General features: G+C 45.9%; 1 long non-coding RNA gene across 1 annotated transcript in view; it reads left to right on the forward strand.

Moving 5' to 3' along the window:
• The first annotated feature begins 2,247 nt into the window (after positions 1-2,247).
• Positions 2,248-24,013, forward strand: part of LOC130141670 (uncharacterized) — a 47,489-nt gene continuing 25,723 nt past the window's right edge. The window contains exon 1 of the long non-coding RNA XR_008819134.1: positions 2,248-2,401. This is a non-coding gene — a long non-coding RNA (uncharacterized LOC130141670). The remainder of the gene's footprint in view (positions 2,402-24,013) is intronic.

Consider the following 24,013-nt stretch of genomic DNA (forward strand, 5'->3'; position numbering starts at 1 on the left):
ACACATGCTGAACCAGAATATCAATGAGGTCTTTTTTAGAGCAGGCACATTAAAATGCAAAACAGGAGATAATGAGATAAAGCAGCAACTTACAGGTTTCTTAATTCCAGATTTTTAAAGCCCATGAAATAGCTTTAGGAACATAACTGGGTTAAACCTAGTGGAGGGCTTGGCTGAGGGCAGTCTCCTCAAGCTTGTGAGGCTGAATGAATGAATGAATGAATGAGGGTAGAAAAAAGGAGCAGAGAGAGAGGAAAGGATATCAGGGACTCCAAGAGATGCAGGTAAGAGCATTTATTAGCTATGAGGTTGAATCCTCCTCTAAGGGATACTGTTCTGCGCTTGCATGCCCTGGATTCGGAGGGGCAGATGCTGACACACGTACACCAGCAGCACAGAGACCTATGAAGGGAGAGGAGAGGCTGGGAGAGCAGGTTCGGCTCAGTGCCCAGCCACGCACAGCTCTGGCTCAGAGCGATGCTGCTCATGGCAGAGTCAGCAACTGAACTCTCACATCCTGCATCTTGCCGTGATGCTTCATCCTCAGACTGCTGGTCCTCGCTGTTAGAGCAGTTTAACACAAACCATAACACAGCTACACTAAAAATCCTGTATATTTCCACTGGCACTGCTGGTGTGGGAGAGGACATAATCTCTGCCCCCTGAGAAGGGTGCCAGAGCATCCTTCCTGCATGTACACCCCTGGGATGGTGGGCGAATTTGGGCTCCAGGGCCAGCCTGCATTCAGCTGACAGCACGGCTGCAGCCTCAGAGGCTTTTCTGGACTCAGTGTGGCCACACTGAGAAGCAGAAAGCTGGTTTTGTTTCTCCTTTCAGAGCTCCATCCCCGCTGAACAACTACATTTTTCCCCATATGTCTGCCTGCCTGTGCTCCTGCAGCCCTGTAGGTGACACTGTAAAATTCAGGGTCACTTTGAGGAGGTGACATTTCGGATACTGGTGCCAAAAAGATCATGAAAGGAAAATTAAAAGAAGAATGAATGAGAGCAAATGGAGAGAGGGGGAAAATATAAGAAAGAGCCATTATTTAACCAGACCTGGCCAAGGGTAAAGGTTTTAATTCTTTCCAAGTGCCATATGTGGTTGCCTATGGGGAAAAGGCAAAGCCATATTTATCTGACTGAACCAATAATTCATATCTGTTTCAGAAGCCGACTTTGGTGGACTGTAGATCTACAGCTGTTCCTAGTCTAGGTCCAGACTTTCCCGGTGGGAATCACTGTAGCAACACGTCTAACTTATAGGATTCATATGGAGGGGGATAGGAGACCCAGAACTGTAAATTCAAACCGTGTGTACATTACTTCTATGTATTCAATTCAAAAGCATTTAGGGCTTTTCAAAACAGTCCTTTCACTACAGGAAAACTCCCCCACACTCACAATTTAAAGGAAACAGATCTTTCATGTTTACCCTTCCTGTTTCTTGTAGGAGGTCTTGAAATAAAGGTAAGAATGCAAAGCCGTTTTATATTTTTCCAATAAAATTCAGAGCAGTTGCCCTGGTGCAGAGTGTATGTGTGTGCATGTGTGTGTGTAGGGGGATGGTGGATGTGTTACATGCTGCTGGGGAAAAATCACAATGTAGTGATTAAACAAAGAAAGCTCAAGAAATACTGTGACTTCCCTTATTTTGCTAAACACCATTTCAAGATTGTACTTCTCAAATTTGTTTTCCAACACACACGTCCCTTGCAGCTTACATACAATTCAAGAGTGACAGAAATATCTGTTAGGGACTCAGTTCATTAAAGTTAATAGAGCTCTAACATCTTTTAACAGCTGAAGCTCTGGCATATTCTTTTACTTGGACTGTTTGAGGAAGACCTACCTTTCTCTCAGGATGCTCAGAAGACCATCAAAACCTCTGTTGCTGATGGTCACACGGAGCTAACCAGGTCTCCATCACTCATAATTTCTTGGTAAACTGACCCAGGAAAAGGGGAGGCACCAACCCAAACACAGAGACAGGGAAAAGAGATCCTCACCCAAACCCCATCAAGCTGACTGTCTGCAGGCCAGCTCAGAAAATGTCAAGAAGGACCATGCACTAAGGAGCAGCACCTCCCTCCCTGTATCTGCAGCTGAATCCATGGCAGAGCCCTACAATCCCTGACTATAAACGCCACTGCCCGTAGAGAGAAAACTGTTCTGCCAAAGGGCCAAAGTACAAAGTCTGGCTTAAAACCAACTCTGTAACTTTCCCTCTTTAATGATTACAGCAGCAAGCTAGGTGCCCCACAGCTACTGCAGGAGTCCGAATTAGGCAGCACAAGTAGAGTCTTCCTGTGCCTGGCTTAAACACCCGTTCAGCCATGCTGTGTGTGGTTACACAGTGGCTGTGTTTACCCTTAGGGATGGCGGCTTTTCTCCTTGTGGAGGTGAGCAAACATTTCCCCCTCTCCTTCCTTCCAATGGGTGCTGGGAGGCTGATTGATTTAAGTTTTGTTTTCTACAAGATACTTGGGGATCCTGTGTTGAAAGGTGCAGGGGAGCCACTGCTATTGCTGTTAGCACCAGTACACAAGTGGTGGGTTGCCCTATACCGCTGTGTATCCTGTGCATTTGATCTTGTTTTTGTTTGCTTTCTGTCTTTTTGCTTGTTTCATGTATTATGTATGATCGCCATGTTAGGTCTCATTTCTCACTATGTCAAGGAAAATAATTTTGAACTCTGAGTTAATATGTGCTCTGTGTGTTGGAAAATAATCACTGCTGTGCTGTTCACCAGGCCAGATTCTCAACATGACAGAAATCTTCCCAAACCAGGGATGCCTTGTTCCTTTTACACCAGTGGAGGCTTCAGCCTGTCTTCTCATTCATTCCTGCCCTTCCCCTTCCTGAATCATCCTGCTTGTGGGCTCTCCCCACTTCACTATATACCAAATAGATGTAACATTAAAAGGGATGCAGGCAACTCCACAGATTCCACAATAAAAATCTGAAGTTAGACACCTTGTGTGCTGCAGAACAATGGAGAGAAATTCTTTTTCTCCTTCTCCTAACACATGAGCTGGTAGGACGTTTTTTCTCCCACCACACTCTGCAGTGCAGAGTCTGGCCAGAGGTAGGAGGGGTAGATGATGAGACATGCGCTTCTAGCAAAGCAAGAAGTAATGGTGGGGGGTGGGAGGGTGGGGTGGAGAGAGAGAGATCCTAGATGGGCCAGGGCTGCTGCGTGCTTTGTGATAAGGATTCCCAGGCTAAGCTCACTATGGGGTTAAAAAATAAATAAATGGTGGTGGTGGCGGGGCTGAGACAATTAGCCAGGAAGTTGTATTTACAGCACTGTTCAGACAGGTAGGAGAGGGGCAAGATGGTAACTATGTCAAGTGTGAGGTTAATGTTAGGGGAGTTTTTAAACTTGAAGGTAACCGCATGGCAGTTTTGATGCAGATGTCAAATCTCTGCTTCCTGTAATATTGGTTGCCTACAGCCTTTGGCCTGAGAAGCACGAGGCTTACTTGAAACCATATGACAGTGCTGTTGTACTCCTGGAACCAAATGTTTAAAAATGTAGCATATTGGGTATGATACAGATGCATTTTAACAGAGGCATGGAACTTACATAGCTGCAACACAGTCATATCAGCCCAAACCTTCACTTTGGCTGAGTGGTACTAACATCAGTAATTCAAAGAAATACCTGGGCTTGCAGGACTTCAAAGGATCTATAAGATTTTAGCTCAAACAGTCCTAGCTATGGATGAACATTTTCTTTTATGGATCCTAGCCCCTCCCTTTGAAAATACCAGTGAAAAGCTGTCGCTTAATACCGATAACTTTTCCTTTACATCTTATGAAGGATGAGGTGTGTGTGTGTGTCAGTGGGACTGCTCAGATACTTGGACCTAGATGAATGCTGGGACACATCCCTAGGTGGGGGGCAATGTTTCAGGACTCTCCCTTGACCCTCAGTTGAGCTAAAAACTGATGGCACTGTTGGTGCAGCAGGGGAAGGGTGGATGGTGGTAGAGAAAGGGGGGAAATACTTTTAACTACATTTTTGGCACAGCAGTCCTCCAAGAGAAATGTGCCGTTACATTTCATGAAGGAGGTTTTCATCAAGAATATAGTTATTTAAAGCCCTGCTTTCAAAGCCTTTCTTGCTCTTTATCGGTAAATTGAAGCAGACAGAAAACCGCTTCTTTTTGAATTTCCCTGGCTGAGGTGTCATGTTGTGCTATGTGATAGATGGGACAGGGAACGACAAGTCGTGGCAATTACTACATCAGTGCTGGCTGATTCCAAAGGAGGTAGGTCTCGGCAAGAGTGGGATTTTACTCTTGGAAGACTGGATTAAGAAAAACTAAACCAAGTCAGAGTTGTTAACAGTAGTTCTTAGCACTGACATCAAGCTGCAGGCCTTCTGGGCCACACACTGAACAATAATACCTTTGTCCCCACGCAAGGTTACTGCAGTTGGCTGTTTCATAGAGTGATACCTAGACAGGAAGGGAGACATTTTCCCACCTGCTCTGGCTCCTATAGCTTTGCTGACCACAAAACAATTTCCTAAGATCAAATCATCCATCTCTCTTGCATGATGCAGCAAAGAAGGGTGCCAGAAGTATGAACTAAAGAAGGACCTAACACCATCATGGGCCACTGAGCTGCTGTTTTGCACCAGTCTGGAGTCATATTTGAGAACTTACTTGAGAGCATGTGCCCATCTCAAGATTAACAAGCAATGCTGTGTGGACAACACCCTCTTTCCCTCTATCTGCCCTTCAGCCTGGACTCTGGTAGGGCTGGGTTTCGATACAAGGACTAACACTGGCGGGTTGCATGTGCCTTACACATTGCCTAAGCCACGAACAGGGAACCACCCACCTAAACATTCAGAGAGTGCCCTGCTCTCTGGCGAGAATAGCTTCTAGTAGCTATATCTTTCCATCATTCCCTCTCTGTTTTTCTGTGTTCAACATTAGTTTTGCTAAATATATGCTAGCAATGTTTTATTTATTTTGGGTCTAGAGCTTGGAGACCTCCAAGGGTCTCCTCCTTCTCTAGCAAATTCACAAATAAAATGCTGGCAGAGAGCTAGGAATACATGTTTATGTTCTTCATATGGGAGGTGATTTCCCTCAGACCCTGGGCTGTGCATATGCTCTCCATCATACAGGTCACAGAGGGATTTGCTCCAAGTATCTTGACAACTGCAGCTGGTGTCAGTGCTCCCTGTGGAATCTCCGAGTGGCTTGTGAAAGCAGGGGGCAATGTGACAAATTCAATGAGATGATGGTTGTACCACCTTGAATAGGAAAGGTGTACAGATGTGCACCCTCTGTTAAAGAGGCCTCCCTGAGCCCTTCAACATGTGAATCTCACTGAAGTGAATTTGCTCTCTGTGGTGCTGCGCCTGCAGAGGCTTGCCAGGTTCACAGACTCACAGCAGCCCTGGGTGGCCTATCTCCATTTCCACCTCGGTGCTACACCAGTACTGCTTATGCCTTGCTATGCAAAACCCCTGGAGACTGGTGGCTGGGAAGTGCTAAATACTATTTCTATGGAGTAGGGAATCAAATCACATCACTCAGCATCTCTTCCTTATGTTGAACCTAGTGAGGGGCTTGCCCGAGGTCCCCATGTGGGGATTCAGACTGGTCCCTCTGGACACTGGGCATACTGGACCTGTCAAGGACCAGCCCAGGCTGCACTCCCGGGTGCTGGGCTCCAGCGCAGCAGCTCACACCCAGGCTGGGCCAGCACTGAATTAATACCATCTGCTTTCTGGTTTGTAGAGACCCCCTCCCCACTTCTCCCACATCTGCTGCCCGAAAAGGAAGCTGCAGAGCACAGCACAGGATCTGGCCCAGAGTGCCTACAGTCTGCTAGGAACCATACTGCAAATTAAAAAAGGGATTAAATGGTTTATTTTCCCTCGTGGGCTCAGCTATTCCCCACCCCCTCCACCCCCACCCCCCCCACCCGCCAGGACTGGCCCTGGAACTGGTTTTTGCCTTTGCCTTTTCTCAGGTGATGGGGGAGGGATCCTGCGGTGGACCCGGAGGCCCCTTCCCTGACTTTGCTGCCTGAAGCACAGACCTCTTAGAAAACACAGATGAAAGGGAAGCTGGGGGAGGGCTTCAGACTGGGAGAAACAACCCTCGTGGCAGGTCCTTTGGCAGGGGTCAGGCTGCAGGACACAGAGGAGATATATTAAAAGGGGAAACTGGAGGAATCTAAATAATCAGGCTCCCCACTGGATAATGCCTTGACAAGAGGAGATGCTGTGAGAGCCAAGGAAAACTGACTCACACAGAGGGGTAGAAAAGCAAAATGCCTTCTCTGAGGGCCTGGGGCTGGCAATGGAGCAGGAGACTTGGGAGGCAAGGGGGAAGGGCTGTAATCTGGAAGGAAATTAAATAATAGCCTTAAATTCCCAGGTGAGGAACAATGGGATTAAAAACAGAAAGGCCCCCAAGAGATAAACAAACCAGGACTGAGAAGCAAAGCACAGAGTGGGACCTGGGGGCTGTGGGGCAGCTCACAGCACTGGCCAAATTCTGTACCCCTTTGCTGTACTGCAGTCATGCCCTAGTACACCATGTGGAGCTGGGGCATGGTCCTGCCAGACACCCAACAACATCAAGAGAGATGCTACATGCCTACCCTGAAAGACCTTATGACCTGAACTGGCAAAGCCATGTGAAAAATATCAGTTATCCCCATTTCACAGTTGCAGAGCTGAGGCACAGAGAGATTAAACCTAATTCTCATACACTGTAAGGATCTTTTACCCTACGGCATTCTTCTAAAAGGACTTTTAAGACAGTGTAAAATGTCCCTTCGTGCTGCTTTCACTGGGTGCTCAGGCACACAATCAAACCTCCCTGTTATCACAGTAGGCTGTGCCCCTGTACGGTTATTTCGTGTGCTGCAGCTGAGTCACAGCAACAGTTAAGCCTTACAAATGGAAATGGTGCATATGAGTCCCAAGCAGAAGCGTAAAAGCTGGTTTTGTGCACAGACCTGTGGGGAGTTTGCAGCAAGATAAGGAATTCAATCTATGCTTGGGAATCCCGGGAAAGAGCCCAGAACTCGCAGGCCATTCAAAAGGCCTGTTTCATGGAATATCCATTAGGATCGTTGGGAAACAGAGATCGGTGGAACAGCTTAGATAAACTTCTGACATAGGTGTTATAAACTGATGGAGCCTCACTGACTGCAACAGATGTGTTTTGATTGAGGACATGGTCCTTAGGGTGTGGGAAATTATTGACTTGGAACGAAACCACAGATTTTTTTGGCAATTCTGTTGTGTTTTAAAAATTCATGGACAAGCCCTGAAAGCACTTTACCAATAAGCATTAATATTCCCAGAGGAGAAACTGAGGCTTAGGGGGTGGGAGTTACTGCACCATGAAGTGACACAATGCAAGAACAAGGCAAGGAGCCCAAACAGCTTCCACAGTGTTTCCTTGTTCTTGGTACGCAAAATATCCACATAGTGCCCCACTCTACCCAAGGAACCTCACCACTTTGACATTGAACCCACTTTGGTAACTGCCCTACAAATGGAATAAATCACTGGGGCTTGCTGCCCAACATTTTTCAGAAAACAGAGATGCAGATCTGAATTTTTGACTTCAACTGCTCCCCCATATTTAATCACCTTTCTTCCTGAAAAGGAGCACAGCTGTCTGCAAACCCCTGCATTCTACTACCACTAGTCCAGTTTGTGTTCAAAAGCTTTTTCTATTTCCTTTTCCAGTGCCGCATGCTGCTGTGTCAACATAATACAGGGTCTTCCTAAACAAAGGAATGTGTGTCTAGAAACCATCCACGGAGAATGATAGCCAGAACCCTGCCAGCAGAAAAAAAGGAGGTCCCCCACTCCTTTTTACAGCACAGCTTAAAAAGTGAGAGTAGCACCGGGAGACAGAGCAGTTCACACGTCCCCTGTTCAGTAGGTAGCACCAGTACATAGCACTAAGTAACTGTAGCCAAAACCATATCACATTAAGTTTCGGAGTCTCAAAAACATTCACTGCTTAAAGTCCATCCTCCCTCTCTGGATCAAGGTGAAACAAAAGACGTGGTTTACAGCTGCTGACATATCTCAGATACAGGGTAGATGCCTGACTGCGTGGCTGGGAAAGTCCAACAGCCTGGAGGTACTTCCATGGGGGAGCCTAAGGATTACCTCTGTAATGTGCAACACTGCAATGTGCATAGCAGATTTAGTTTTCTTCCTTCTCTTTGCTCATCAGAAACATACGAGCAGATGAAGGTGTGCATGACATTAATAGGATGGGTTGGCGTTCATACTGTGCTCATCAGCCACAGCTATAAAGAACTACCCTTCAGTTAAGAGACCCCATTCCAGTCCCAGGTCTGCTACCAACTTGCCATTTCATCTTGGCCAAATAATTTCCTCTGTCTTGTTGACTTAACTCAAGCTGGTTATGAGGCTGCAGCCAAAAAGATTTTCATCAGAAAATATGGTTCAGAGGGGAACATATGACCTGCAGCTGAGCACTGTTGGGGTGTGAGACCATTGGATTGCACAGTGGCATGCCAGACCTCATCATTACCATGTAGGAGACATTCAAAGGACTGCCAAGGAACTGCAGGAAGCATATGCATTTGTTTACCATGGTGGTGGCACTAGAAGGAAGCTCAGGAAACATCAAGCTTGTTGCAAGAGATATTGCCCTTGAAAGCTCAGGTCGAAGTACAAAAATGACCCAGCCTGAGCCAGGATGGAGTTTTTCCCCAGATGCAGAGTAGGTGCCCTGTGGCACATTGTAAAGGAAATATGGAGTAAAAGTCAGCATCCTGGTAACCAGATAACCTCTACCTTTTATGCCTTGCCTATCACTGTGATATCTAAGCTGAGGGATGTGCCTAAGGGAGAGGACATACCTTCTGCCCAGGAGCTCAGCCAGCATTCTTTCCCTCTGGATTTTTAGAGATTCTATAGTCCTTTTTATTTTTTATTTAGGTCCAGTGTGATTTTTTTAATGACGTATATGACCTCTGTAGTCCTTCGAAACTTAGTGCTATTTGCATCTGTCAGGAGAGCAAGGGAGGCCTCTTTATCCAGTTCAGATCTGCCAGACTTTCCTTCCAAGGAGTTGGCCGCTTCATTTAGAAGAAATCCTAAATATTTGTTTTAATTGCGAAATGGATTCTCATAAACCAGCAGGACTGTGTGCTATCAGGCTTTGGATTGCATCAACCCTGGCATGTGGGCTCATAAGGCAGATGGTCAGGGAAAAGCACCTTGGCACAGTCTTCACTGGCATCTTTCAGACAAAGGGCTGCACCAGGGACTTTGCTGCCATCATAGTGCAGAGAATTTTATCTTTCATCGCAGATTTTAAAGTGCTGGATCCAGCAGGGTGCTAAGCTTCTGTCAGACTCTGTCAGCCCTTCACTCCCAACGTCTTTCTCCCCACAGTCTGGCTGGTGAGGGAGTGAGGTCTCTTGGCAAAAGCCAGAGCCACGGTTCTGTTTCCTGAGCTGTCTGCGTGACCGTAGGCAAAACACCATCTCTGTCTGCACCTGCACCCCTTTCCTATCTCCCTTTCCTAGAGGTTTTGCCTGGCTCCATCCAGAGAGTGGCCAAGCCCACCCTGAACAGTGTAAGATTTTTCACAAGTACTTGGCTGAATCTGACCCCAGTTACAGTACCTCTAAAAATTCCTGTCCAGGTCTACTGAGGTTGGATCTGAGGAACACTTTGCACTTACTGCTGAGGACAGTGACACTGTTCAACAGTCGGGCAGCTCTGCCCCTCTGGGGAAGGGGAACCCAGTATTTACAGATGTTCTCCCCTCCCTTAAACTAGCAGAAAACAGCTTCTGCCATTTTGTCTGAGAAGCAGTGGCCGTCCATGGAGACGGAGGAACCCAGAAGAGGGTTTTACTTGCAAATTGGATGAGAAACACTGATGAAGATTGACTGTCTATGTAGCACAGGCTGGACAACCTGCAAATGGTTTTGCAGATGAAAATGTTGCCTCTATTTAAAGCTTTTGAGAGATGAGGGCCACACAGCTACGTTGAGAAGAAAGTAGATCCCTATGGGTGCAAGTGATATTCCTCCTTGTCTTTCCTAATAGCTGTTCAGATGAGCCTCAATCTGAAACGAGTGAGAAACCTTTTTATGCCTCCTTATGTCCAGCATGGCAAATTTAGCCCATTTTAGAAGATCCAACACAGGCAACGTCACAAACACAGACTGTTACAATGTATTTAAAGTATTAATGTCGCCCGGCACATTAACTCCACAGATCTTTCTGCCATTATTTTAGGTAATTGTAACTATCACCACAAACAGTTTGAGATGTATGGCATCTGCAATTACCTGTATTTCCCCCCCACTGCAAATGAAAGGGATAAGAAGTAAAACCAACAGGGAACAACTTAAAGCTTCTATTTTCTGGGGGGAACATCTGAGCAATTTCTCTGACAGCTTCAAAAAACTGATTGTATAAGGAAAAAGGGGATGGACGGTGGCAAATTTATTTGCAAACAGGCTGAAAAAGGGGCCCTAGAAAGTGCTGGTGCAGAAAATCTGAAGAATGAAAAAAAAAGGCGATTGGGGGAACACAAAAAAACTGTAGAAATAATTGAGGCACAGATCCTACGCAGGTAAGCCCAGGTGTTTATCGTATTATAAAACAGCAGAGATGTTTCCTTTGCTTACATGGGTTCCCACCAGCAAGCTTGGACAGAAGTCACATTAGCTGCCAGGGGAAAGCCAGACCGAAACGAGCTGCCCCCCGTTCCCTGGCCCCGCAGCAGCCCCAGCCGCGGGGGCCCGGCCCGCTGCGGCTCCCCCCGCCCGGTGCCCACCGCCCGCTCGCAGCCCCGGCCCCGGCCGGCTCTCCGGCTCCCCAGACTGGAGACCACGTCAACCCCCCCCCCCCCTCCCCCCCCGCAGGAAAAACATAACGCTGTAACCAGTCACGCCGTTGGAGGACAAAGCGTAAAGCAGGGCCGCGGGGCGGTTTAGCTGCGTCAGCTCAGGGAGAGAAACACCTTTCGCAAGGAGGGGCTGGCACGGGGGCGCAGGGCGGGTGCTGCTGTACCCCCAAACCTGTAACGGGCTGCTGGGAAGCCTGCCGTGACGCGGCCCCGCTCGCAGGGCGCCTGGGCTCCGGCTGCCCGGGGCAGGACGCGGCAGGTGCCGCCCCGCCCGCCGGCCGGCCGCCCGCCATTGCCGCGCAGGTAGGGCCGGCGGCCCGGGCTGCGCGCCGGGGGCGGGAGGCCGAGCGCCCGGCGGCGGGGCCGCTAGAGGGCCCTGGGCCAGCGCCGTGCGGCGGGGCCCGGGCCGCGGGGTTAAACACCCTCCGATTGTTCTAGCCCGGGCGGCATGGGCACCTTGCCGCCGCCGCGGACCCACCGCGGCCGCCCGCGGCCTCACCGCGGCCGCCCGCGGCCTCCGGCCTTGCCCCGCCGCGGCTCTCCGGCCCTGCCCGCGCCCTCGCGGCAGCAGCGCCAGCAGGGGGTCGTCCCGCTCACGGAGGCTCCGGTGCTGCTCTGGAGGTCTTCCATCTTGCCCCACACCAACATCTATTTAACATCTAATAAGTCAAGTGCAGCCTGGAGAGGTCTGGTTTTCAAGCCAGCGTAGCATGTTGCACCCATTTGAAAATGTCCATTTGGAAATTCAGTGTGAATAACACAAACATAAGACAGATGCTGCCACTTACCCAAATGTCTTGGAGGAACAAATGGGAACCGAGTTTGAAAGCAAATGAAGCAACCAGATTGCAGCTCTTAAGTGGACTATGTACTATGGTGAGTGAAAAACTTGGCAGGAAGGAACTAAGTATTCACTGCTTTGCCGCTTGATCTACATAAACCGTAAATGCACGTGTGTGTTTTAGCTCTAAATCCAAAGAGATGATCAAAAGCAGGCAACAGACAGGAGAAAACCCATTTCTTTGGACCACAGTTTGTACCTCCCTGAGGACAGGCCATGGTCAGGTGCAACATGAGGGGTCATGCTGGACCACCACAGGTCCGGGGAAAGCAGTGGCAGCTGCTTCGCTACGTGCAGCAGCAGGTGTGCGGGGAGCGTGTCGGGCATGACAGACGTATTTTCACCACCTCTGTCTTCGACATCATGATCCTGCTTGAGGGTATTCCATGCAGGAGCAACACCGAGATTTGGCAAGGTGACAAAAGTAGCACCGCGACGCTTAAGGTTTGGCTGCGCAGGAAGCAAATGAGCTAGAAATGGGACTGACTGAAAACGCTGGTATTGTATGAGAGCTATCAGCCACCCAGACACTGAGCATTCAGTCCGAGAGCACATTTAGTGCAGCTGGCATTGTCAGACTAGACTTGCTTCGTGCAGGAAATACTGAGCACTTGGACGCTCTGAGCGAGGGCTGGGAAAGCATCCAAGATTATGCTTCACATCTGCTCCTGCGAAGCCAGTGCAAGCCCTGTTTTAACATGTAGTGTAAACAACAGCATCACTAGTGAAACACAAGCACAAGCAAATGTGCATATGCTATGGGAGCCATCTTGAGCCCAGCACCTTCGGAAACGGAGAGGCGCCTTGTCTGGCAACAGCAGCAGAGGAGAAAACACCTCCTGTGCTGGGCTGCAGAGCGATTCTGCAGGTGAACATTTACCACTGGGGATAAAACAAACTGAGCCCTGACAAAGGTGCTGGTTGTTGTGATCATGCTCGCACGCAGCCCCTGGCCCTTGTACACATGCCGGTTGGATCTGTATCCCTTCTCTGCTAAAAAAGCCCCCCTGCCGAGGTTAGCTCCCCATCTCCATCTTGGTGTGTGGGAGCAGGGCTATTGGCCATGGCAGTGGTGGCGTCCCCAGCCCTTCCCTGCTCTCTGAACAAGGGGATGCAGCATTTCGGCTCCTGCACAGAGCCAGTTCCTCAGCAGAACAGCTCTGGTTATTCCCTGGGTGCACTGCAGCAAAGATGGAGGCAGTACATGCTAACCGGTGACTAAAAGAAAGTCAGAGCTGTGCTTCATGAAATGGCAGTGCTTGAACCGTCACAATTCAGGCCAGCTGGCCACAGCAAACTGCTACAATATCGGTCAGAAAGGGAAAGGTGCGACCTTAAAATTCAAATGTAATATTTTGTCAGCAATTTAAGGTCATGACATCAATTCCCAGATGAAATGCTGGAATTCTGACCAGTTTTGCCTGTAGCATATCCAGCATCTTACATCTTGCATATTCCTAAAAATCATCTTTTCTTCCAGCAATCAGAATTTATTCTTAAAAAAAAAAAAAAGATAAAAAGAAAAAAGTCATTGATGCACAATTTGACCATCCTTGCAGCCACCTCCTGACTTTCCTTTGCTTTTCCTCATCACCTCTGTAGAGTACAAGACCATTAAATGTTTCCATTCCTATTTCTGGCACCAATAAATCTAAATTTTCAAGCCTGGCAAACCCAGCTAAACAACTGGCATAGAGATAAATGATTCTTCTAAGATAATGTACAACTCTCATTAGCTGAGGACTTTTTTTTCCAATCCCCCCAATTCCTGTCCCAGAAAACCATAGCTTTCTCCCCCAGAAATAAAGGTATCAGTTTAATATAATGGAGTGTTCCCTGCAGTGCGGTGATGGATTCTTAGTCCTTGCCATGGAAAATGACTTGTGATATGGCAGGTTTTATCCAAACTGGGAGCAAATCATGCATTTGAAAAATGCAGCATCCCAAAACAGCCTACAGAAGAAAATCTTTGAAATGAGACTTAGCAGCCAGCACACCCTCTAACAATCTAATAAATAGCATTCAGCTCAAACTCTCCAACACTGCAAGGGAACAGGAGAACAAAGGGATTTGAAGCATGGATTAGATCATTCCAAATGGTCTCAACATTGGTGGTTTGGAGGTTTTCTTCCCCCCCAGCCTTGTGGCAAAGGCTGGATTTGAACCTTTCAGGACAATGTTTTGACACAAATATTTAAGGTATCTTAAACAAGTAATAACCTTCAGTTCCCTTCAAGAGTATTATATTAAAAACAGAGAATGGGATTAAAACAGATTAGCTTCCAATGTTTCTTAATGTGGCAAGCAGCATCAATCAGATCATATCAATGAAAGCTGACAGCTCAGGGAAATCCAGAGGAACAGATTCTCTTAGAAAAATGAGATATTAGATCAATTTTTTAAAATTCCTTTTTTCTAAGCTGTTAGAAACTGCTTTGACTTCATAAAAATGTAATGACAGCTCAGACTTTGCTTAGCATAACATCCTGAAAGTGCATGAGAACATTAAATTAGCGCAACTTGGTAATGCTGTGTGCAATATGGAAGTAAATACTATTGTCAATTTACTGTCCAAATACTATTGCCCATTGATTTTCTACTTGGCGAAATAAGCGAAATACCTTGCTTGCAATCCAAACTCTGATCTTGCAGCTGATTCAGTTTCTTTTCCTTATGTATTGGAATCATCTATGTGCAATGATATAGCTGCTAATAAAGGAGAAGTTTTAGACTTTTATGTTATTTGTAAATTAGCCACCACAGTTTTGCACACAGGCAGCATACGTGTTTAGCGCATGAGAACAACGCATGAGAGTATCTGGCAGCTAGTGAGGATCGGTGAAAACAGAGCAGCATGGCAGTGCCACTGTCACACAAGGCACCTATGTCATATTTGTGCTACAGGTAAAGCCAAGCAACAACTCACAGTTGTGCAATCAAATCAAGCATGAATGTAGTAGAGCCCAGTGCTTGAAATGGCATTATCCGCGCGTTCTGTGGGAACCAGAGATCTAAATCCCATTGCATTCACTTGGTATAATCTTTGAGAAATCTCTTCCCAACCGTACTGAAATAAATCCTGTTAAATTCTGTAGTGAATTGTCCTTATCTCTCCACACCTGTGGGCCAACGCTGTTTTCCGCTACCTTTTTTCCCCATGCCTGGACAAAAGAGAGTGTATCTGCGTGTGTCAGTGTGTATGTATGTCTGAGATGAACTAAAGAGACAATTATCTTCAGCTGAAAATAAACATCATGAAACTATAGATGCCTAATTTTTGCACCTGGAAGATCCTGTTACAGCTATTCACTACTAATCACTCTTAGCTAATAATTGAATAGAATAACTAATGTGATTAGAGTAATTTGCCTATTCATCAGGAATATTAAATGAATTGAATATTTTGTATTTGACTAGTCTCTCAGCATTTCCCTGATACTGTAATTAGCCCTATGTCTCTTCCTGTGGCAAAACCACCACATGGCCTTCAGAACGTAATGATGCTTTGGTTCATTCTGCATTGTTGGACAAATGGACACCATGTTCCATAGACATACCTTTCAAACTAGACTTATGTAGGATAAACTGCCTCCCGTCCCACCAGAAAAGGCGCTCAACTTGTGGTGGAAGGAAGTCAGGGCAGAAAAAAAGGATAAAACTGTTTCAAGCAAGCAAGCATCCAAAAAGACAGACTTTATAGGCCAGTCATTCCTGTTTACCTTGGAGGTTACCCTAAGGGATGGCAATGCATCAGGGAGATGGTGGTGACAGAGACGCTGGTTCTTGGCTGTCAGGAACATTGGTTAGGAAGGTGCTCAGGAAATTCTTGGCCACTGTGGCTCTCTACCTTATTTTCTAGTTGCAAACGTGGCAGCTCTCAAAAGACATCTAGGTGAACTCCTAGACAGGTAATAGTCCTGCTAATGTATGCCAAGAGATTGGCTGTTATACTTTAATCTCACAGGGGAATCAGGCTGAAGTTGAACTATGCAAATAACCAGTGGGCACATATTCAGATAATGATTTCAGATATATAAATAAAGAAGAAAGATCATTTTGATCTGGGATACAAGTTTCCAAATCCATACAAGATTCTTTGAGAGAAGACAGGAAAGGTTTAGAAAAATAATGCTGGTCCTCATCTGTTTCTAAAAAATAATGGGGATATATAGAACAATACAGAAAAGATGCATTAATAAAATTGCCAAAGATGATCTGTCACTTCCTCTTGGTGAGAAGCCAATGCATTTTATAAATGCATTTGCACTTAACCAGACTGATATCATAATCTTCCTTAGTCATATCTTTTCATGCCTTCCTGATACTCCACAAAGCAGACATCAAGGTTTTCAGGAGACATCCTTAAAATGATGCATTAAAATTAAAAAGACAAGAAGCTGCATCTAAAAGCTGCACAAACAGAATCACCTTCAGCAAAACCTTGAGCATGAAATACACGGCATGGTGCATGTTCATAGCAGGAAAGGAAATTAAGAGGAGAAAACAATGAATTATTGAAGGCTTCAGGGTTCTCTAGTCTGGATAGAACTAAAATCAAGATGTCACTACAATCTCTTTCAAGGTCTCTTGCTGTCTTTGATTGGAGTGATGCAAACGTGAGACAGTTTTACTCTTTGAGAAGGGACTGGGGCATAATTAGGGTTTAATTTGGGTTTCACCTCCTGCTTTTAACAGATGTTTACACAGACCTCACACAGTTCCAAGTCCTTCTTTTGGTAGATTTCTCTGTTTCTGTTTTGGGGTTATGTGGTTTTTTTGTTTGTTTGTTTGTTTGTTTTGGGTTTTTTTTTAGATAGTTGCAGAGAAAAACATAGACCTGGAGAGTTTCAAATGTCAGTATCACTGCTGTTCTACTAAGGCATCAGCCTCGATCCTTATTAATTATGTCTAGCTAAATCTATACCTTAGCTCCCAGATGTCCATATGCTGAACCAAGATCTGGATTCCTGCTTTAGAGATGAGGTACTGTGTATCAAAGCTAGCTGGAGAACATCCTTCAAGGTAAAGATGAGGCAAAGTCTCTTCTAAATTCTCTTTCATCTAATGTTACACAACATTGTAGTTTCCTTTTCAGCTGCCCACAGCTCCTCACCGTTATTTGTCTTTCTGCTTAGACCTGGAGTTTTCACTGTGAACCTCGAATCAGTTTCACAGATTTACTTTGGTAGTTTTAAACTCTCTCCCTTCCCCCAGAAATTCTTCTTTCAGATTGTTTTCAGACTGCTAAGTGTAAAACACTTTGATTCCTAGGTTGTTGTGGAAAAATGCTGTATGAATGAATAAGTTATAATAATAATAATAATACATTACAGTGATAATGATGGATGTGTTTTAAACAAAGCCTCTGGCTGCCAGTGTGGAGAAGCTATGGAAAAATCAAAGATAATCTTGCATGAGGAGAATTGTAATGAGAAAGACCTGGAATATGTTATCTCTGAATTGCTCCTATCTGCTCGCCCAGAACAGGATTGTCCCAGTTCGACTTGAAGAGTGTGTCAGGTCTAAAGCTAAATTTAGGACCAGGTGCTCGGCTGGTGTCAGCTGGTGCAGTGCTGCTGACAGAAAGGGAGTTGTGCGAATTCATTCTGGGTTCATTTCTTTTACACTGGGGCTTAGTGTGTCGGTCCCAGCATGGGGCAGGACCCTGTTGTGCTCAGCACTGTACATGCACACACAGCCCATTTCATCCTCAAAGCCCTTGCGATCTAAATAGATGAAAGCAAAGAGAAATAGATTAAAAGACTCACCCCAGCCTCCCAACAGGCCAGTGGCAGAACTGGGAAGAGCTCTCATGCTTTCTGACTGTCCCGCCAGTGCCCCATCCACCGCACCATGCTGTCTGCAGTAGAAACCTGCTCTGAAAATCATGTTTTACTGCTAGGTGGAGGCAGGTTAAGCTGTAGTTTAATACAGCTTATTTTCTATAGGCAAAACATGGGCATTAGGTCAAACTCATTGCCTGCAGAACGTTACAGATTAAATCAACAGGACTCTTAAATTAAAACATTTAAGAAAACCTACTAGTTTTCCTAAAGAACAAGATTTTTATAATAGGGGCTTCACAAATTATCCTGGTGTGCGTACATACTTTTCAGTTTTATTCCATCAGTTGTTTATCAAAATATCACCTCTAACATAGGCAGATATTTGGATGATATTACACCCACAATTTCTTTAGGCATGTGACCCTGTATAGCGGTTAAGTAGTAGCTCCTCAGTCACAGGGGGTCTGGAATACAGTGGACAGGCTGAGTCTAATGCAGAAACACCACAACAATCTTTTCTACTCCAGCTTCAATCCTGAGGGCTGTCAGACCTATTGATACTAAAACCCTGAGGAATATCCTTTATAAAACACAAGGCAGAATACTATACAGGGTGCCTGTGTTCAAATTTCAGAAGTATCATGGGGTCTGGGTGACTGCAAAGCAAAGCCTCTTCAGCAACCGAAGATGTCAGCTACGAAGCAGCAGAGCCCTGTAAACTCCCTAAATGCTTCAGAGGCTTTGCAAGCCTTCCCTCCTACCAGCACCCCCCAGCCTGTGCAAATCCCTCGTGTGTGAGCCACACCACTCAGGGCTTGGGGTGGGGTGCTCTCCGAGAGGTGTTTGCTTGTGCCCATTGATTTGAACGTGTGCTGAGCAAACATCCTGATTTCATCTGCTGTCTAAATCTCTCCACCCGCAGGATAGCTTTTAGGACCCTGAGAAAGTAATCTCATGATTTATTAGGTTTTATAACAATGGCAATAAGCAAGGCAGCTTTTAAAGCAGCTAACTGAATTGTGATGTGGTTTGGTGCTGGTTTTTTTTTTTTTTTTCTTCTTTTTTTTTTTTCACAGCACAATGTGGATCTATTTAGCCTTATAGCTTGAATTTCAGCCTTTCTTTGCCCATGAGAAAGCCTGGTAAATGGGATTTGTGCTGGAAGCTATTGGGGAGAATATCTTTTAATTAAGCTGAAGGGCAGCTCAGGGAAGATCTAGCACTGTCTCTTAGCTGAGTTTTCAGCTTCATTGTGAGAAAAACATACACAAATTAAGGTAGAGCAGTAGCTGCAAATCAAATTCCCGATGACTTGGATTCCTCTCCCCGGATTTATCTGGGCTCGTACAGCAGCTGGGACGGCTCCAGCGCAGGTGCAGCTTTGCAGGCACAGACACTGCCCCGCAGCCTGGCCCATTTCACTTGGGGTGCCACTGGGATTGGGGAACCTTGCTCTGCACTCCCTAGTGCCCGAAGCTGAGGGGATGTAAACATGTAGTTTCACTGAGATGAGGGAAGCAGTGCTACTTAAGGGCAGAGGAGGACGGTCTCTTTATTTTCAAGGCAAGGCGATCCAAACCTCTCATTACGCTGCTGGTACAGAAATATTTTTCCTAAGAACACACAGAGCTCCTCAGTCCAGAAAGTACAAACTTGGCACAGATCCTGCCCTATCTGCATCACCAGCATTGCTGGGTTTGGCATGCGTTCCTGCAGAACGGAGGCTTGGGCGGTCACGCTGACCACATCTCCATCCCTAACTCCTTTGTCACCTGCTCAGCAATTTCACCAAAGGCAGAGTTGTCTCAACAGAAATGACGTCCCCATGATATTCATAACTGTAGGCATCTCAGAGTAGAGGCAAACCCTCTGGTTTGGTGAAAAGCTGAAAAGATACACCTTATCAAAGGCCAGAGAGCGTATGGCAGAGAGCACTTCTCGCATAGCACCGCCACTACAAAAGCCTTAGTGGAGCTCTCACCTTGTTAAAGGCTGAGCGAAGCAAAAATGAGGCACAACTCCAACACAAACCAAATTTTGTTAGGGCCAGGACTCAGGGAATGGATACACATGCTTCGAGCGTGGACCTTAAGGATGGAGCTGAGCCCATAGCCTGTATACCGATACCCCTGCTACTTCACTTCATTTAGTTCTGGACCACAACCAGGTCTGTCCCTCCTGTGGCCCTGTCTAGCTCTCCATATTGCACTGTGTTAGTCCTTGCCAAGTCTCACAGTGTTTTACTGGACAAGGCATGCAAGTTAAATTTACATTTTATTTGAACAATGTTTCATCTTGTTCCTGTGTGTCTCTGCTGGTGATGAGGCAGGCAGTAAGAAGCTGATGAAATTTATCTCCGCTCTTTCTGCCACACTGTATAAATAAAGGAAAAGAAATAAAATACTTCTCTAACAGGAAGTGTGAATGCTTTAATGCTTTGTTTAAATATGCAGTTGAGAGACTGCATTTATCACACAGCATCTGCATGCGTCTACAGCTGAAATTTTCTCTCTAAAATTAAAAGATCTCATTTACATGCATTTTATACCTGTGTCGCACCACTGAACTCAGTGGATTTACTCTTAAATCTATGCTGGGTAAGAATCACGCCTAAAGCTTTGCAGAAATAGCGTAGCCCACTGTATGCATGTTTCTCAGGTACCGCAAATTCTAGCTGGCAGGCTGCATTTCCCAAGAATAATTGGTGTATACATACACCATGTGAGATTTATATTCCCTGCATCTTTGGCTATATACAATATGATTTAAATGGCACAGGCACTAGAGAAAGTGGACAGTAAAGCGTACAGTATTTGAAAATAAACATAAAGCAAAATGGTTTGACATCCTATTTCACTTAAAATGTAAATGGTGAGCATTCAGAGGATGATCTACAACCTTTTTAAAAGCACAAATGTTTTTCTTTTTGGCCCCCTAACTCAGATGCCACAAATCAGGAGAAATCTTTGCAGCATCAGGAAATCCCCCTTGCTGGTTTTCTCCCATCTTTTTGTTGCTATCCAAAGAAATGGACATGAATCCCTCAGATGCGTTTTCTTGACATTTTTCCCCCCGGTGTCTTGAACTGAAATTTGGCTGTATTGTGAACTTTATGCTATAGGCTCATGGACAGAGAGAGAGAGAAAGGAGAGGAAGTAAATGCGCGAGCCCATTGCTCATCAGCTCACTATGGCAGCCTTTTGCCCAGGATTAACACCTTTTCATACCCACAAACCTGGCTGTATCACCGCTCTCATCGCAAGGCAGTGTGTGCTAATGTTGTGAAACATCTCTCACTTCATTGACTCCTGCTGCTGCCTGGAGCCGTTGACCCAGGACACTGTCTCCAGATATGCTCGCTAAGTCTGCGACCATCACTTTTTGGTGTCCAGCTTAACCTGCTTCTGCCTTGTTTTCCAAGGAGCTGCAGCCTGCCAGGGCAGTGGCATTGCTCTGCTCTGGTACTGTTCGTACGACACCTTTCTCCTCCAGCTCACCCAGTACTAGCACAGCGTAAGTGACTGCAGGAGAGAAGCCCCCAAGAACAGCCAGCCAGCAGGGCAGCATGGCTCTCCTCCCAGCAAGGCACAGGGCATGTAGCTGAGGGGGGCTTCAGGGACGGAGCCACTCAGCTACACTGATGCAAGAGCTGACCAGGGTTCAAGCTCTGACACAGATTCCAATGCATTGACAGCATCTTTTGCCCCAGACTGCAGCATACGTGATCAGCATATCTACCAACTACCTGCCCCTAAACAAGGCACAAGTCCATGAAACTAGATCCTCATGCAATCTTCCTGCATGGAGAGAAGGAGGAGACAGCCCCACCAAAGTGGTCCTTGCACAATGGCCCTTGAGCTCTGTAGTGCCGGCAGGTTCAGGTCTCAAACTTGATGACGTTGGAGCTACATCAAAGGGATGTCCCAAACATGCTTCTTGCCAACTACTCTCCCCTTTCCAAGTCACTGGGGAAGTGGGACACTGGTTTGAACATGGAGGGCTTGGCATGGCTGGAGCATAGGAAGGCAAACCCTTGAGCTGCTGCCCTCCTCCCTGCCCTACAGCAGCACAGCAGCAGGAAAAGTGAGCACCAAGTTTTCAGCTGAAACCAGATCTTAAATCTTTAATAACCTTTCCTTTCTTTACTCAGAGCACAGAAGTATGAGCACACATCTTAAGAGATCAAACCGAATCCTTAATTTATCCATCTATTAATAAGGGTTAAATCTGCAGGCTGCGGTGGCCCCTTCGCCCATCTCTCCCTTGTCTGCGCACACAATCAATGGAGCAGGGAGCCTGAAGGGCGTCCATTTTGAAAAGCCGTAATGAATCATTTTTCCTTAGCAAATCTGGCAAACTTCAATCCTGGTTCCTGCAGCCTCCCTTTCACATGTCCAAGCCCTCTGTGACACATCAAATTTAATGAGACTGCACAGACCTCAAATAAGGCACTGTAGCACTGCTGGGATACTTTATTAAGGAGGATCAGACAGAACGTGTTTGCTGTTTAAGAGCCTTTAAAGGCAAATTACACTTCTTTTGGGGGGGATGAGAGGGGGGACGAGGGGAAGCCTCCCATTTTTGTTCAGTCTCTTGCCCTTCTCAAATAGTTATTCTGCAGGCCAATTCAAACAGAGCATTAAGGTTTCTGCAAACAGGGAAAGCAGCAAAATTGGCAGCAAGGGCTGGGAGACCGGCGACACCCTATTGAAGGTTGCGGGGTAGGATGCAGACGAAGAAACGTGTTATTTTACAAAATCATAATAATAATAACCTGCCTCTGACAAGCTGTGCAAGGGAACACCCCACCCTGCTAGCAGGTGCTTCCCTTGCTAGGTCCAGAGAAAGGCCAAATTAACCCTCTCTGGCTGGAGGAGAGGTGGGAGTAACTTTCCGGAAAGATGGATGGTGTGAGATATGTGCTGAGCCATCCTTGGGGAAACCCTGGGGCAACCATTCCAGGGAAGAAAGGGGAGAATCAAATATATTTTTTTATTGTAATACCTATGTAAATAAATATAAGCACCAGAACAATGCAGAGTTCAATGCTATACATTCAGGGATTTGGGGTGAGGGAGGCTGTTTGGTTTTGTTTGGTTTGTTTGTGGGGAAATGGATGCTGCAAGAGGTATGAGATGAAATCCTACATGACTTCAAGGTTTGGTTGTTTTTTGTTTTGTTGGGGGGTTTTTTGGTGGTTTTTTTTTTGTTTTTTACAACCACAGCCACCTAAGGGTATGTCTTTGTAGACTTTTTTTGGTTGGAAAACCCCATTCTATGTCAGGACTCAATACTGTAACTTTTCTTAGAGAACACAGCAGCCCCATGGCATAGCAACCATCCGCTTAATTCAGAGCATTGCTTTTGAGATCATCATCTTCAGCTTATCTACATCCACCTCTGGCTATGCTCTAGCTCTAAAAAGAGACCACAGGCTACCAAGACAAGAGGCTCCTACAAGCAGGAGCACACACTGACCATCTCAACACACTCTAGCTGATGGAGATGTTTGAAACCTGAATAAAATACACAGAGAAACAGAGGAAAATGAATCTTAAAGAAAATAATTTCTTCAAGCAAGTGTCCAGGCTGCTGGACAAGGCAGCATGTGACAGGGCTACAGAAAGCCAAAAGGTCTATCTTACCTTGTGGATTCTGACCTAATTGGGTTTTGTAAGGAGATTTAAAAATTAGACTAGCTTTCAGAGAGCTCCCAAGGGTATTTGGTTAAAAGCAAAGTGAATACAGTTAGTAAATTTCATATACTGAACCTGGCTCCCTGGTTTGATGCTCTACTGTCTCAGAAACTAGAGCCCCTGGGGTTAAAGGGATAGTTATAGGTTAACACATCCAGGCAGCCAGGGGCTCAGAAAGGCTGGGACACTGAGTTGGAAGCATAACACAGCAGGACTGCTTGGTCCTGCTAGGCTAAGCTTGCCTGTTTTCTTCTAAGCAGCGTGCCAGAGCATGCACAGTGACTGACCCTTACTCAGAGACAGCTGGAGATGTGGGAAGAGCACACAGCTCAGGGAATGTGCATGCACTCTTAGTACGTCTGTGCTAAAAGAAGAAAGTCTGTGTCTCAGAAGATTTTTATGTGAATAAAGGAAAACGATAACATTTTTATTTAGCTGAAGTAAGGACCTAGTCTTCCAAAAAGTGCAATAAGGAGAAATGAAATCATTCATACATCAGAAATGCTTTGGTTGCAGAATAAAACCCGAGATGCCTCCTATGTCAGGACCACTTCAGCAGAATCTGTGAAAGGTCCACGGGGTGACTGGCTTTGTTTAACTTTTATTCTTCATATTTGGCAATCTGAGGAGGTCTGAGGCTTTGCACAATGAATTCAACGGTGATCTGGATCCAGGTCATGTTTTATCTGAACCACCTGCATTTCGAGTCACAGGAAGAGTGTGGTTAATGGATCAGTTTAATGGCATCAGTTCTGATCCATCTCTAATTAAGGGCTCTGCCAGGAATACA

Source organism: Falco biarmicus, chromosome 20 (assembly GCF_023638135.1).
Source record: "Falco biarmicus isolate bFalBia1 chromosome 20, bFalBia1.pri, whole genome shotgun sequence".
Lineage (NCBI taxonomy): Eukaryota > Metazoa > Chordata > Aves > Falconiformes > Falconidae > Falco > Falco biarmicus.